Here is a 15,636-nt window from a genome sequence, read left to right as displayed (position 1 = left end):
ACTCTCATGCCGCTAACGTTTTCAACTCACTTTCTATTTAATTTTTTAAACCGGTGTCGTGTCAAATTGGAACAAATTATTAAGGATGGAGGGAGTATATATTAGGGTTTGTATACTAGAAATCACCTTTCGAGTGATTGAATACTGTAAAACTCTAATTATTATTTTCCAAGTAAATGCAACAGATTATTTTGATCATAATGTTGTTAGGTTTTACATTTAATGGATGTTTATTGCATATTTAAATGTATAAGTGAACGTAACAAAGTCTAAGTCTTTGTTTTAGTAGACCGGTTGTGGACCGCATCCAATTTAAGGTAACACGGTCAGTTCTGAACAAAGAAAAATAAGAATTTCACAACCTAGATAGGCCTAGACTACCTATCGTGAAAGGTTGCAATGTCAGTCCGATTATTTCTAAGCCTTATTGAAATAAGATGACGTTGGTGTGGTATTGCACTGAATTGGATCTAAAGGCAAGACGAATCTTTATGCTATCTACTGAAAGACTAGGTCTTGATAATTAATTTCTTATCAATGTACGTTAGCATTGAGCATACGATATTGAGTATCTACTACTCTGACTTACCAAAAGGTGCGGGTTTTTCGTCACCCAACGATCCAGGTATATTGGGTAGTGGTGATCATTATCTAGCGGTGCTAGGATTGCTATTATGTTGAATCGTGTGCGATGAGAGTCTCGTTTGATAACATCCACAAGAGGAGCTCGTAACAAGGTTTTATTATTCGAAACCTAGCTAGTTGGAGTTTGATTACTCTATAAATAATAAATAAGAGTTTCTTGCTAAGTCCACTCTTGGAGATTAAAATATGTTAATTAATTAAGTCCATAGCAGACATTGATTCCTTTTTTTTTTAATTAATGGATGTTTCTATCTTAAGCGCGGGAAATGAATGTAACACACTAAAAGAAAACCCGGAATTCTTGTAATTTCGGATTTAGAAAGGCAGCGCAATATTACTTCTGTAGTGGCTGCTTGTAATATTCCAATATAAGCTTGTATTAAATTGTGGGTTCAATTTAAATAGTGAAAAGCTAATTGGGTGAGGCCATGTCCAAATTCATCCTTAGATCCCTGACTGGGCACAATATGTGACTTAATATAAATAGGAGAATAAAGGAGACAGAATTAACACTTTTTTTCACATCATAATTTTCGTCCCCCTCATCTTTGAGAAAGGATAGAAAATTGCTCTCCTTCTGTGAGCAGATTTCTGTCTTCATTATTTAAGTCCTAGTACACTAGTGAGATTTGTCCACACAAACATCAGTCTACAGTCCGGGACACCAGTCAGAAGATCTGAGGTCGAGTTCTCAAGATCTTCATGTGGAGAAGACGCAAGCCATATTCGATTCTTAAGTGAATCAACGAGGTAAATTGGCTAATTCCGTAGTACGCATGTTTTAGGGATTATTTGTACTAAAACGTGTTTAGAATTTATCTAAATAATCTGCTAAATAGATCAGAATTATGTGATTCGTTAGAACGCACGCTTCCGCTGCCAACCCCTTCAGTATAAACTAGAAAACTATAGCAAAAACATTCTTCTAATTAGCATGTGATTGTGACTAACAATGGGATTTGTCTATATCTAGAATTAACTAAATGCTTAAAAATTATAAAATCCAAATTGCAAATATAAATTATTTATAAACTTATATGTGAAACATAATTATGTAAAGAAAGATCCCCAAGATCAATTAGAACTATAATCAATTTAAAAAGAGAAACTCATTAAAAAAATAATAAATAAAAAATATTATGTACCATAAATTGAGATACCCAAGTAAAGATTGAACTTGGATTGGCGGGGTGCGTGCAATAGTGCAACGCATGGACGACGCTAGAAGACCCAAGTAGCAAGCTACTTTGATGGATCTTCACCTTCGAAAAATAAATTTAATATCGTGTGAGCCATTGACCCACATACCAGATATTAAACTGATAAGAACAGATACTACACTTGATCTTAGCCAAAGGGCCGAGAAAGGTAAGAGCTTCAACATATACCCACCTCTTCTTTTTATACTATGATTCAAAAGCAATTTTCTTTCTCGTGTTGGATGTGGGATAATGCGACATTTTGTTGTTTTGAATATGAATTATGCTTTTAACGTAGCTCCATTAAATATAAAAGGAATTACCCCACCCTTCCCTCGAAATTTGTCACTTGTTTCTATTTTCGCCTCTCCTTAAAAATTTGTCACATTTCAGTTTTACATTTGTTGGTAATGGGACCACATTCCATAAACTCATTTTCATTCAAATTTTATTATAAAACTAATATATAAAACTATGACTCTCATGCCGCTAACGTTTTCAACTCACTTTCTATTTAATTTTTTTAAACCGGTGTCGTGTCAAATTGGAACAAATTATTAAGGATGGAGGGAGTATATATTAGGGTTTGTATACTAGAAATCACCTTTCGAGTGATTGAATACTGTAAAACTCTAATTATTATTTTCCAAGTAAATGCAACAGATTATTTTGATCATAATGTTGTTAGGTTTTACATTTAATGGATGTTTATTGCATATTTAAATGTATAAGTGAACGTAACAAAGTCTAAGTCTTTGTTTTAGTAGACCGGTTGTGGACCGCATCCAATTTAAGGTAACACGGTCAGTTCTGAACAAAGAAAAATAAGAATTTCACAACCTAGATAGGCCTAGACTACCTATCGTGAAAGGTTGCAATGTCAGTCCGATTATTTCTAAGCCATATTGAAATAAGATGACGTTGGTGTGGTATTGCACTGAATTGGATCTAAAGGCAAGACGAGTCTTTATGCTATCTACTGAAAGACTAGGTCTTGATAATTAATTTCTTATCAATGTACGTTAGCATTGAGCATACGATATTGAGTATCTACTACTCTGACTTACCAAAAGGTGCGGGTTTTTCGTCACCCAACGATCCAGGTATATTGGGTAGTGGTGATCATTATCTAGCGGTGCTAGGATTGCTATTATGTTGAATCGTGTGCGATGAGAGTCTCGTTTGATAACATCCACAAGAGGAGCTCGTAACAAGGTTTTATTATTCGAAACCTAGCTAGTTGGAGTTTGATTACTCTATAAATAATAAATAAGAGTTTCTTGCTAAGTCCACTCTTGGAGATTAAAATATGTTAATTAATTAAGTCCATAACAGACATTGATTAATTAATGGATGTTTCTATCTTAAGCGCGGGAAATGAATGTAACACACTAAAAGGAAACCCGAAATACTTGTAATTTCGGATTTGCAAAGGCAGCGCAATATTACTTCTGTAGTGGCTGCTTGTAATATTACAATATAAGCTTGTATTAAATTGTGGGTTCAATTTAATTAGTGAAAAGCTAATTGGGTGAGGCCATGTCCAAATTCATCCTTAGATCCCTGACTGAGCCCAATATGTGACTTAATATAAATAGGAGAATAAAGGAGACAGAATTAACACTTTTTTTCACATCATAATTTTCGTCCCCCTCATCTTTGAGAAAGGATCGAAAATTGCTCTCCTTCTGTGAGCAGATTTCTGTCTTCATTATTTAAGTCCTAGTACACTAGTGAGATTTGCCCACACAAACATCAGTCTACAGTCCGGGACACCAGTCAGAAGATCTGAGGTCGAGTTCTCAAGATCTTCATGTGGAGAAGACGCAAGCCATATTCGATTCTTAAGTGAATCAATGAGGTAAATTGGCTAATTCCGTAGTACGCATGTTTTAGGGATTATTTGTACTAAAACGGGTTTAGAATTTATCTAAATAATCTGCTAAATAGATCAGAATCATGTGATTCGTTAGAACGCACGCTTCCGCTGTCAACCCCTTCAGTATAAACTAGAAAACTATAGCAAAAACATTCTTCTAATTAGCATGTGATTGTGACTAACAATGGGATTTGTCTATATCTAGAATTAACTAAATGCTTAAAAATTATAAAATCCAAATTGAAAATATAAATTATTTATAAACTTATATGTGAAACATAATTATGTAAAGAAAGATCCCCAAGATCAATTAGAACTATAATCAATTTTAAAATTACACTAAAAAGACAAACTCATTAAAAAAATAATAAATAAAAAATATTATGTACCATAAATTGAGATACCCAAGTAAAGATTGAACTTGGATTGGCGGGGTTCGTGCAATAGTGCAACGCATGGACGACTCTAGAAGACCCAAGTAGCAAGCTACTTTGATGGATCATCACCTTCGAAAAATAAATTTAATATCGTGTGAGCCATTGACCCACATACCAGATATTAAACTGATAAGAACAGATACTACACTTGATCTTAGCCAAAGGGCCAAGAAAGGTAAGAGCTTCACCATATACCCACATCTTCTTTTTATACTATGATTCAAAAGCAATTTTCTTTCTCGTGTTGGATGTGGGATAATGCGACATTTTGTTGTTTTGAATATGAATTATGCTTTTAACGTAGCTCCATTAAATATAAAAGGAATTACCCCACCCTTCCCTCGAAATTTGTCACTTGTTTCTATTTTCGCCTCTCCTTAAAAATTTGTCACATTTCAGTTTTACATTTGTTGGTAATGGGACCACATTCCATAAACTCATTTTCATTCAAATTTTATTATAAAACTAATATATAAAACTATGACTCTCATGCCGCTAACGTTTTCAACTCACTTTCTATTTAATTTTTTAAAACCGGTGTCGTGTCAAATTGGAACAAATTATTAAGGATGGAGGGAGTATATATTAGGGTTTGTATACTAGAAATCACCTTTCGAGTGATTGAATACTGTAAAACTCTAATTATTTTTTTCCAAGTAAATGCAACAGATTATTTTTGTCATAATGTTGTTAGGTTTTATATTTAATGGATGTTTATTGCATATTTAAATGTATAAGTGAACGTAACAAAGTCTAAGTCTTTGTTTTAGTAGACCGGTTGTGGACCGCATCCAATTTAAGGTAACACGGTCAGTTCTGAACAAAGAAAAATAAGAATTTCACAACCTAGATAGGCCTAGACTACCTATCGTGAAAGGTTGCAATGTCAGTCCGATTATTTCTAAGCCTTATTGAAATAAGATGATGTTGGTGTGGTATTGCACTGAATTGGATCTAAAGGCAAGACGAGTCTTTATGCTATCTACTGAAAGACTAGGTCTTGATAATTAATTTCTTATCAATGTACGTTAGCATTGAGCATACGATATTGAGTATCTACTACTTTGACTAACCAAAAGGTGCGGGTTTTTCGTCACCCAACGATCCAGGTATATTGGGTAGTGGTGATCATTATCTAGCGGTGCTAGGATTGCTATTATGTTGAATCGTGTGCGATGAGAGTCTCGTTTGATAACATCCACAAGAGGAGCTCGTAACAAGGTTTTATTATTCGAAACCTAGCTAGTTGGAGTTTGATTACTCTATAAATAATAAATAAGAGTTTCTTGCTAAGTCCACTCTTGGAGATTAAAATATGTTAATTAATTAAGTCCATAGCAGACATTGATTAATTAATGGATGTTTCTATCTTAAGCGCGGGAAATGAATGTAACACACTAAAAGGAAACCCGAAATACTTGTAATTTCGGATTTGGAAAGGCAGCGCAATATTACTTCTGTAGTGGCTGCTTGTAATATTACAATATAAGCTTGTATTAAATTGTGGGTTCAATTTAATTAGTGAAAAGCTAATTGGGTGAGGCCATGTCCAAATTCATCCTTAGATCCCTGACTGAGCCCAATATGTGACTTAATATAAATAGGAGAATAAAGGAGACAGAATTAACACTTTTTTTCACATCATAATTTTCGTCCCCCTCATCTTTGAGAAAGGATCGAAAATTGCTCTCCTTCTGTGAGCAGATTTCTGTCTTCATTATTTAAGTCCTAGTACACTAGTGAGATTTGCCCACACAAACATCAGTCTACAGTCCGGGACACCAGTCAGAAGATCTGAGGTCGAGTTCTCAAGATCTTCATGTGGAGAAGACGCAAGCCATATTCGATTCTTAAGTGAATCAATGAGGTAAATTGGCTAATTCCGTAGTACGCATGTTTTAGGGATTATTTGTACTAAAACGGTTTAGAATTTATCTAAATAATCTGCTAAATAGATCAGAATTATGTGATTCGTTAGAACGCACGCTTCCGCTGCAACCCCTTCAGTATAAACTAGAAAACTATAGCAAAAACATTCTTCTAATTAGCATGTGATTGTGACTAACAATGGGATTTGTCTATATCTAGAATTAACTAAATGCTTAAAAATTATAAAATCCAAATTGCAAATATAAATTATTTATAAACTTATATGTGAAACATAATTATGTAAAGAAAGATCCCCAAGATCAATTAGAACTATAATCAATTTTAAAATTACACTAAAAAGAGAAACTCATTAAAAAAATAATAAATAAAAAATATTATGTACCATAAATTGAGATACCCAAGTAAAGATTGAACTTGGATTGGCGGGGTTCGTGCAATAGTGCAACGCATGGACGACGCTAGAAGACCCAAGTAGCAAGCTACTTTGATGGATCTTCACCTTCGGAAAATAAATTTAATATCGTGTGAGCCATTGACCCACATACCAGATATTAAACTGATAAGAACAGATACTACACTTGATCTTAGCCAAAGGGCAGAGAAAGGTAAGAGCTTCAACATATACCCACCTCTTCTTTTTATACTATGATTCAAAAGCAATTTTCTTTCTCGTGTTGGATGTGGGATAATGCGACATTTTGTTGTTTTGAATATGAATTATGCTTTTAACGTAGCTCCATTAAATATAAAAGGAATTACCCCACCCTTCCCTCGAAATTTGTCACTTGTTTCTATTTTCGCCTCTCCTTAAAAATTTGTCACATTTCAGTTTTACATTTGTTGGTAATGGGACCACATTCCATAAACTCATTTTCATTCAAATTTTATTATAAAACTAATATATAAAACTATGACTCTCATGCCGCTAACGTTTTCAACTCACTTTCTATTTAATTTTTTAAAACCGGTGTCGTGTCAAATTGGAACAAATTATTAAGGATGGAGGGAGTATATATTAGGGTTTGTATACTAGAAATCACCTTTCGAGTGATTGAATACTGTAAAACTCTAATTATTATTTTCCAAGTAAATGCAACAGATTATTTTTTGTCATAATGTGGTTAGGTTTTACATTTAATGGATGTTTATTGCATATTTAAATGTATAAGTGAACGTAACAAAGTCTAAGTCTTTGTTTTAGTAGACCGATTGTGGACCGCGTCCAATTTAAGGTAACACGGTCAGTTGTGAACAAAGAAAAATAAGAATTTCACAACCTAGATAGGCCTAGACTACCTATCGTGAAAGGTTGCAATGTCAGTCCGATTATTTCTAAGCCTTATTGAAATAAGATGATGTTGGTGTGGTATTGCACTGAATTGGATCTAAAGGCAAGACGAGTCTTTATGCTATCTACTGAAAGACTAGGTCTTGATAATTAATTTCTTATCAATGTACGTTAGATTGAGCATACGATACTACTTGACTAACCAAAAGGTGCGGTTTTTCGTCACCAACGATCCAGGTATATTGGGTAGTGGTGATCATTATCTAGCGGTGCTAGGATTGCTATTATGTTTGAATCGTTGTGCGATGAGAGTCTCGTTTGATAACATCCACAAGAGGAGCTCGTAACAAGGTTTTATTATTCGAAACCTAGCTAGTGGAGTTTGATTACTCTATAAATAATAAATAAGAGTTTCTTGCTAAGTCCACTCTTGGAGATTAAAATATGTTAATTAATTAAGTCCATAGCAGACATTGATTCCTTTTTTTTTAATTAATGGATGTTTTTATCTTAAGCGCGGGAAATGAATGTAACACACTAAAAGAAAACCCGGAATACTTGTAATTTCAGATTTGGAAAGGCAGCGCAATATTACTTCTGTAGTGGCTGCTTGTAATATTCCAATATAAGCTTGTATTAAATTGTGGGTTCAATTTAATTAGTGAAAAGCTAATTGGGTGAGGCCATGTCCAAATTCATCCTTAGATCCCTGACTGGGCACAATATGTGACTTAATATAAATAGGAGAATAAAGGAGACAGAATTAACACTTTTTTTCACATCATAATTTTCGTCCCCCTCATCTTTGAGAAAGGATCGAAAATTGCTCTCCTTCTGTGAGCAGATTTCTGTCTTCATTATTTAAGTCCTAGTACACTAGTGAGATTTGCCCACATAAACATCAGTCTACAGTCCGGGACACCAGTCAGAAGATCCAAGGTCGAGTTCTCAAGATCTTCATGTGGAGAAGACGCAAGCCATCTTCGATTCTTAAGTGAATCAACGAGGTAAATTGGCTAATTCCGTAGTACGCATGTTTTAGGGATTATTTGTACTAAAACGTGTTTAGAATTTATCTAAATAATCTGCTAAATAGATCAGAATTATGTGATTCGTTAGAACGCACGCTTCCGCTGCCAACCCCTTCAGTATAAACTAGAAAACTATAGCAAAAACATTCTTCTAATTAGCATGTTATTGTGACTAACAATGGGATTTGTCTATATCTAGAATTAACTAAATGCTTAAAAACTATAAAATCCAAATTGCAAATATAAATTATTTATAAACTTATATGTGAAACATAATTATGTAAAGAAAGATCCCCAAGATCAATTAGAACTATAATCAATTTTGAAATTACACTAAAAAGAGAAACTCATTAAAAAATAATAAATATTATGTACCATAAATTGAGATACCCAAGTAAAGTTGAACTTGAATTGGCGGGGTGCGTCAGGCCCGTGCAATAGTGCAACGCATGGGCGACGCTAGAAGACCCAAGTAGCAAGCTACTTTGATGGATCTTCACCTTCGAAAAATAAATTTAATATCGTGTGAGCCAATGGCCCACATATCAGATATTAAACTGATAAGAACAGATACTACACTTGATCTTAGCCAAAAGGCCGAGAAAGGTATGAGCTTCAACATCTACCCAACTCTTCTTTTTATACTATGATTCAAAAGCAATTTTCTTTCTCGTTTTGGATGTGGGATAATGCGATATTTTATTGATTTAAATCTGAATTATGCTTTTAACGTAGCATCATTAAATATAAAAGGAATTACCCCATCCTTCCCTTGAAATTCGTCACTTGTTTCTATATTCGCTTTTCCTTAAAAATTTGTCACCTTTCAGTTTTACTTTTGTTGGTAATGGGACCACATTCCATAAACTCATTCTCATTCATATTTTATTATAAAACTAATATATAAAAGTATGACTCACATGCCGCTAACCTTTTCAACTCACTTTCTATTTAATTTTTTAAAACCGATGACGTGTCAAATCTTGACAAATTATTAAGGATGGAGGGAGTATAAACTAGGAAACTATAGAAAAACATTCTTATAATTAGCATATGACTGTGACTAACAAAGGAATTTAACTATATCTAGAATTAACTAAACGCTTAAAAACTATAAAATCCAAATTGCAAATATAAATTATTTATAAACTTATATGTGAAACATAATTATGTAAAGGATGAACCCGAAAATCAATTAGAACTATAATCAATTTCGAAATTACACTCAAAACAGAAACTCATTAAAAAATAATAAAATATATAATATATGTACCATAAATAGAGATACCCAAGTAAAGATTGAACTTGAATTGGCGGGGTGCGTTAGGCCCGTGCAATAGTGCAACGCATGGGCGACGCTAAAGACCCAAGCAGCAAGCTACTTTGATGGATCTTCACCTACGAAAAATGATTTAATATCGTGTGAGCCAATGGCCCACATATCAGATATTAAACTGATAAGAACAGATACTACACTTGATCTTAGCCAAAAGGCCGAGAAAGGTATGAGCTTCAACATCTACCCACCTCTTCTTTTTATACTATGATTCAAAAGCAATTTTCTTTCTCGTGTTGGATGTGGGATAATGCGATATTTTGTTGCTTTAACTCTGAATTATGCTTTTAACGCAACATCATTAAATATAAAAGGAACTACCCCATCCTTCCCTTGAAATTCGTCACTTGTTTCTATATTCGCTTGTCCTTAAAAATTTGTCACCTTTCAGTTTTACATTTGTTTGTAATGGGACCATATTCCATAAACTCATTCTCATTCAAATTTTATTATAAAACTAATATATAAAAGTATGAGTCACATGCACCTAACTTTTTCAACTCACTTTCTATTTAATTTTTTAAAACCGGTGCCGTGTTAAATCGTGACAAATTATTATGTATAGAGGGAGTTTAAAATAGGAAACCATAGCAATAACATTCTTCCAATTAGCATATGATTGTGACTAACAATGGGATTTGTCTATATCTAGAATTAACTAAATGCTTAAAAACTATAAAATCCAAATTGCAAATATAATTATTTATAAACTTATATGTGAAACATTATTATGTAAAGAAAGATCCCCAAGATCAATTAGAACTATAATCAATTTCGAAATTACACTCAAAAGAAAAACTCATTAAAAAAATAATAAATAATATAATATTATGTACCATAAATTGAGATACCTAAGTAAAGATTGAACTTGAATTGGCGGGGTGCGTTAGGCCCGTGCAATAGTGCAACGCATGGGCGACGCTAGAAGACCCAAGCAGCAAGCTACTTTGATGGATCTTCACCTTCAAAAAATAAATTTAATATCGTGTGAGCCAATGGCCCACATATCAGATATTAAACTGATAAGAACAGATACTACACTTGATCTTAGCCAAAAGGCCGAGAAAGGTATGAGCTTCAACATCTACCCACCTCTTCTTTTTATACTATGATTCAAAAGCAATTTTCTTTTTCGTGTTGGATGTGGGATAATGCGATATTTTGTTGCTTTAAATCTGAATTACGCTTTTAACGCAGCATCATTAAATATAAAAGGAACTACCCCACCCTTCCCTTGAAATTCGTCACTTGTTTCTATATTCGTTTTTCCTTAAAAAATTGTCACCTTTCAGTTTTACATTTGTTGCTAATGGGACCATATTCCATAAACTCATTCTCTTTCAAATTTTATTATAAACTAATATATAAAAGTATGAGTCACATGCAGCTAACTTTTTCAACTCACTTTCTATTTAATTTTTTAAAACCGGTGCCGTGTCAAATCGTGACAAATTATTATGGATAGAGAGAGTTTAAACTAGGAAACCATAGCAATAACATTCTTCTAATTAGCATATGATTGTGACTAACAATGGGATTTGTCTATATCAAGAATTAACTAAACGCTTAAAACTATAAAATCCAAATTGCAAATATAAATTATTTATAAACTTATATGTGAAACATAATTATGTAAAGAAAGATCCCGAAGATCAATTAGAACTATAATCAATTTCGAAATTACACTCAAAAGAAAACTCATTAAAAATAATAAATAATATAATATTATGTACCATAAATTGAGATACCCAAGTAAAGATTGAACTTGAATTAGTGGGGTGCGTTAGGCCCGTGCAATAGTCCAACGCATGGGCGACGCTAGAAGACCCAAGCAGCAAGCTACTTTGATGGATCTTCTCCTTCGAAAAATAAATTTAATATCGTATGAGCCAATGGCCCACATATCAGATATTAAACTGATAAGAACAGATACTACACTTGATCTTAGCCAAAAGGCCGAGAAAGGTATGAGCTTCAACATCTACCCACCTCTTCTTTTTATACTATGATTCAAAAGCAATTTTCTTTCTCGTGTTGGATGTGGGATAATGCGATATTTTGTTGCTTTAAATCTGAATTATGCTTTTAACGCAGCATCATTAAATATAAAAGGAACTACCCCACCCTTCCTTGAAATTCGTCACTTGTTTCTATATTCGCTTGTCCTTAAATATTTGTCACCATTCAGTTTTACATTTGTTGGTAATGGGACCATATTCCATAAACTCATTCTCATTCAAATTTTATTATAAAACTAATATATAAAAGTATGAGTCACATGCAGCTAACTTTTTCAACTCACTTTCTATTTAATTTTTTAAAACCGGTGTCGTGTCATATCGTGACAAATTATTATGGATAGAGGGAGTTTAAACTAGGAAACCATAGCAATAACATTATTCTAATTAGCATATGATTGTGACTAACAATGGGATTTGTCTATATCTAGAATTAACTAAACGCTTAAAAACTATAAAATCCAAATTGCAAATATAAATTATTTATAAACTTATATGTGAAACATAATTATGTAAAGAAAGATCCCCAAGATCAATTAGAACTATAATCAATTTCGAAATTACACTCAAAAAGAAACTCATTAAAAATAAATAAATAATATTATGTACCATAAATTGAGATACCCAAGTAAAGATTGAACTTGAATTGGCGGGGTGCGTTAGGCCCGTGCAATAGTACAACGCATGGGCTACGCTAGAAGACCCAAGTAGCAAGCTAATTTGATGGATCTTCACTTTCGAAAAATAAATTTTATATCGTGTGAGCCAATGACTTACATATCAGATATTAAACTGATAAAAACAGATACTACACTTTATCTTAGCCAAAAGGCCGAGAAAGGTATGAGCTTCAACATCTACCCACCTTTCTTTTTATACAATGATTAAAACATAATTTTCTTTCTCGTGTTAGATGTGGGATAATTTAATATTTTGTTGTTTTGAATCTGAACGTAGCTTCATTAGTTTACCTTTCAGTTTTACCTTTGTCACCTTTCAGTTTACCTAAAAATTAAATAGAAAGTTAGTTAAAATATGTCACCTTTCAATTTTACCTTAGTTGGTAATGGGCCCACATTACATGAACTCATTCTCATTCACATTTTATTCTAAAACTAATATATAAAAGTATGACTCATATGCCGCTAACTTTTTCAACTCACTTTCTATTTAATTTTTTTAAACCGGTGTCGTGTCAAATCGTGACAAATTATTAAGGATGGAGGGAGTATAAACAAGGAAACTATAGCATAAACTATCTTCTAATTAGCATATGATTTTGACTAACAATGAGATTTGTCTATATCTAGAATTAACTCAATGCTTAAAAACTATAAAATCCACATTGCAAATATAAATTATTTATAAACTTATATGTGAAACATAATTATGTAAAGAAAGATCCCCAAGATCAATTAGAACTATAATCAATTTCGAAATTACACTCAAAAGAGAAACTCATTAAATAAATAATAAATAAAATAATATTATGTAACATAAATTGAGATACCCAAGTAAAGATTGAACTTGAATTGGCGGGGTGCGTTAGGCCCGTGCAATAGTACAACGCATGGGCTACGCTAGAAGACCCAAGTAGCAAGCTAATTTGATGGATCTTCACTTTCGAAAAATAAATTTTATATCGTGTGAGCCAATGACTTACATATCAGATATTAAACTGATAAAAACAGATACTACACTTGATCTTAGCCAAAAGGCCGAGAAAGGTATGAGCTTCAACATCTACCCACCTTTCTTTTTATACAATGATTAAAACATAATTTTCTTTCTCGTGTTAGATGTGGGATAATTTAATATTTTGTTGTTTTGAATCTGAACGTAGCTTCATTAGTTTACCTTTCAGTTTTACCTTTGTCACCTTTCAGTTTACCTAAAAATTAAATAGAAAGTTAGTTAAAATATGTCACCTTTCAATTTTACCTTAGTTGGTAATGGGCCCACATTACATAAACTCATTCTCATTCACATTTTATTCTAAAACTAATATATAAAAGTATGACTCATATGCCGCTAACTTTTTCAACTCACTTTCTATTTAATTTTTTTAAACCGGTGTCGTGTCAAATCGTGACAAATTATTAAGGATGGAGGGAGTATAAACAAGGAAACTATAGCATAAACTATCTTCTAATTAGCATATGATTTTGACTAACAATGAGATTTGTCTATATCTAGAATTAACTCAATGCTTAAAAACTATAAAATCCACATTGCAAATATAAATTATTTATAAACTTATATGTGAAACATAATTATGTAAGAAAGATCCCCAAGATCAATTAGAACTATAATCAATTTCGAAATTACACTCAAAAGAGAAACTCATTAAATAAATAATAAATAAAATAATATTATGTAACATAAATTGAGATACCAAGTAAAGATTGAACTTGAATTGGCGGGGTGCGTTAGGCCCGTGCAATAGTACAATGCATGGGCTACGCTAGAAGACCCAAGTAGCAAGCTAATTTGATGGATCTTCACTTTCGAAAAATAAATTTTATATCGTGTGAGCCAATGACTTACATATCAGATATTAAACTGATAAAACAGATACTACACTTGATCTTAGCCAAAAGGCCGAGAAAGGTATGAGCTTCAACATCTACCCACCTTTCTTTTTATACAATGATTAAAACATAATTTTCTTTCTCGTGTTAGATGTGGGATAATTTAATATTTTTTTGTTTTGAATCTGAACGTAGCTTCATTAGTTTACCTTTCAGTTTTACCTTTGTCACCTTTCAGTTTACCTAAAAATTAAATAGAAAGTTAGTTAAAATATGTCACCTTTCAATTTTACCTTAGTTGGTAATGGGCCCACATTACATAAACTCATTCTCATTCACATTTTATTCTAAAACTAATATATAAAAGTATGACTCATATGCCGCTAACTTTTTCAACTCACTTTCTATTTAATTTTTTTAAACCGGTGTCGTGTCAAATCGTGACAAATTATTAAGGATGGAGGGAGTATAAACAGGAAACTATAGCATAAACTATCTTCTAATTAGCATATGATTTTGACTAACAATGAGATTTGTCTATATCTAGAATTAACTCAATGCTTAAAAACTATAAAATCCACATTGCAAATATAATTATTTAAAACTTATATGTGAAACATAATTATGTAAAGAAAGATCCCCAAGATCAATTAGAACTATAATCAATTTCGAAATTACACTCAAAAGAGAAACTCATTAAATAAATAATAAATAAAATAATATTATGTAACATAAATTGAGATACCCAAGTAAAGATTGAACTTGAATTGGCGGGGTGCGTTAGTCCCGTGCAATAGTACAACGCATGGGCTACGCTAGAAGACCCAAGTAGCAAGCTAATTTGATGGATCTTCAACTTTCGAAAAATAATTTTATATCGTGTGAGCCAATGACTTACATATCAAATATTAAACTGATAAAAACAGATACTACACTTGATCTTAGCCAAAAGGCCGAGAAAGGTATGAGCTTCAACATCTACCCACCTTTCTTTTTATACAATGATTAAAACATAATTTTCTTTCTCGTGTTAGATGTGGGATAATTTAATATTTTGTTGTTTTGAATCTGAACGTAGCTTCATTAGTTTACCTTTCAGTTTTACCTTTGTCACCTTTCAGTTTACCTAAAAATTAAATAGAAAGTTAGTTAAAATATGTCACCTTTCAATTTTACCTTAGTTGGTAATGGGCCCACATTACATAAACTCATTCTCATTCACATTTTATTCTAAAACTAATATATAAAGTATGACTCATATGCCGCTAACTTTTTCAACTCACTTTCTATTTAATTTTTTTAAACCGGTGTCGTGTCAAATCGTGACAAATTATTAAGGATGGAGGGAGTATAAACAAGGAAACTATAGCATAAACTATCTT

At 32.5% G+C, this 15,636-nt stretch overlaps 1 protein-coding gene and 11 non-coding genes across 12 annotated transcripts in view; all 12 read right to left on the bottom strand.

Moving 5' to 3' along the window:
• The window catches only part of LOC121755480 (40S ribosomal protein S9-2), a 458,258-nt gene that overhangs the window by 326,900 nt on the left and 115,722 nt on the right, over positions 1–15,636 (bottom strand). The window lies entirely within an intron of this gene.
• LOC121756587 lies at positions 1,824–2,017 on the bottom strand. Its single transcript, XR_006040971.1, has one exon. It is a non-coding gene; the product is annotated as a U2 spliceosomal RNA (small nuclear RNA).
• LOC121756598 lies at positions 4,145–4,339 on the bottom strand. The gene has a single exon (XR_006040982.1). It is a non-coding gene; the product is annotated as a U2 spliceosomal RNA (small nuclear RNA).
• On the bottom strand, positions 6,466–6,659 carry LOC121756595. The gene has a single exon (XR_006040979.1). It is a non-coding gene; the product is annotated as a U2 spliceosomal RNA (small nuclear RNA).
• Positions 8,784–8,979, bottom strand: LOC121756736. Its single transcript, XR_006041108.1, has one exon. It is a non-coding gene; the product is annotated as a U2 spliceosomal RNA (small nuclear RNA).
• On the bottom strand, positions 9,683–9,876 carry LOC121756738. The gene has a single exon (XR_006041110.1). It is a non-coding gene; the product is annotated as a U2 spliceosomal RNA (small nuclear RNA).
• LOC121756611 lies at positions 10,582–10,777 on the bottom strand. The gene has a single exon (XR_006040993.1). It is a non-coding gene; the product is annotated as a U2 spliceosomal RNA (small nuclear RNA).
• LOC121756715 lies at positions 11,479–11,674 on the bottom strand. The gene has a single exon (XR_006041088.1). It is a non-coding gene; the product is annotated as a U2 spliceosomal RNA (small nuclear RNA).
• Positions 12,373–12,568, bottom strand: LOC121756594. Its single transcript, XR_006040978.1, has one exon. It is a non-coding gene; the product is annotated as a U2 spliceosomal RNA (small nuclear RNA).
• On the bottom strand, positions 13,259–13,454 carry LOC121756583. Its single transcript, XR_006040969.1, has one exon. It is a non-coding gene; the product is annotated as a U2 spliceosomal RNA (small nuclear RNA).
• Positions 14,143–14,337, bottom strand: LOC121756593. The gene has a single exon (XR_006040977.1). It is a non-coding gene; the product is annotated as a U2 spliceosomal RNA (small nuclear RNA).
• LOC121756597 lies at positions 15,025–15,220 on the bottom strand. The gene has a single exon (XR_006040981.1). It is a non-coding gene; the product is annotated as a U2 spliceosomal RNA (small nuclear RNA).

The sequence above is a fragment of the Salvia splendens genome, chromosome 11, assembly GCF_004379255.2.
Source record: "Salvia splendens isolate huo1 chromosome 11, SspV2, whole genome shotgun sequence".
In the NCBI taxonomy this organism is placed as follows: domain Eukaryota; kingdom Viridiplantae; phylum Streptophyta; class Magnoliopsida; order Lamiales; family Lamiaceae; genus Salvia; species Salvia splendens.
Note: the sequence above shows the minus strand (reverse complement) of the source record. Positions and strands in the feature narration are given on the sequence as shown.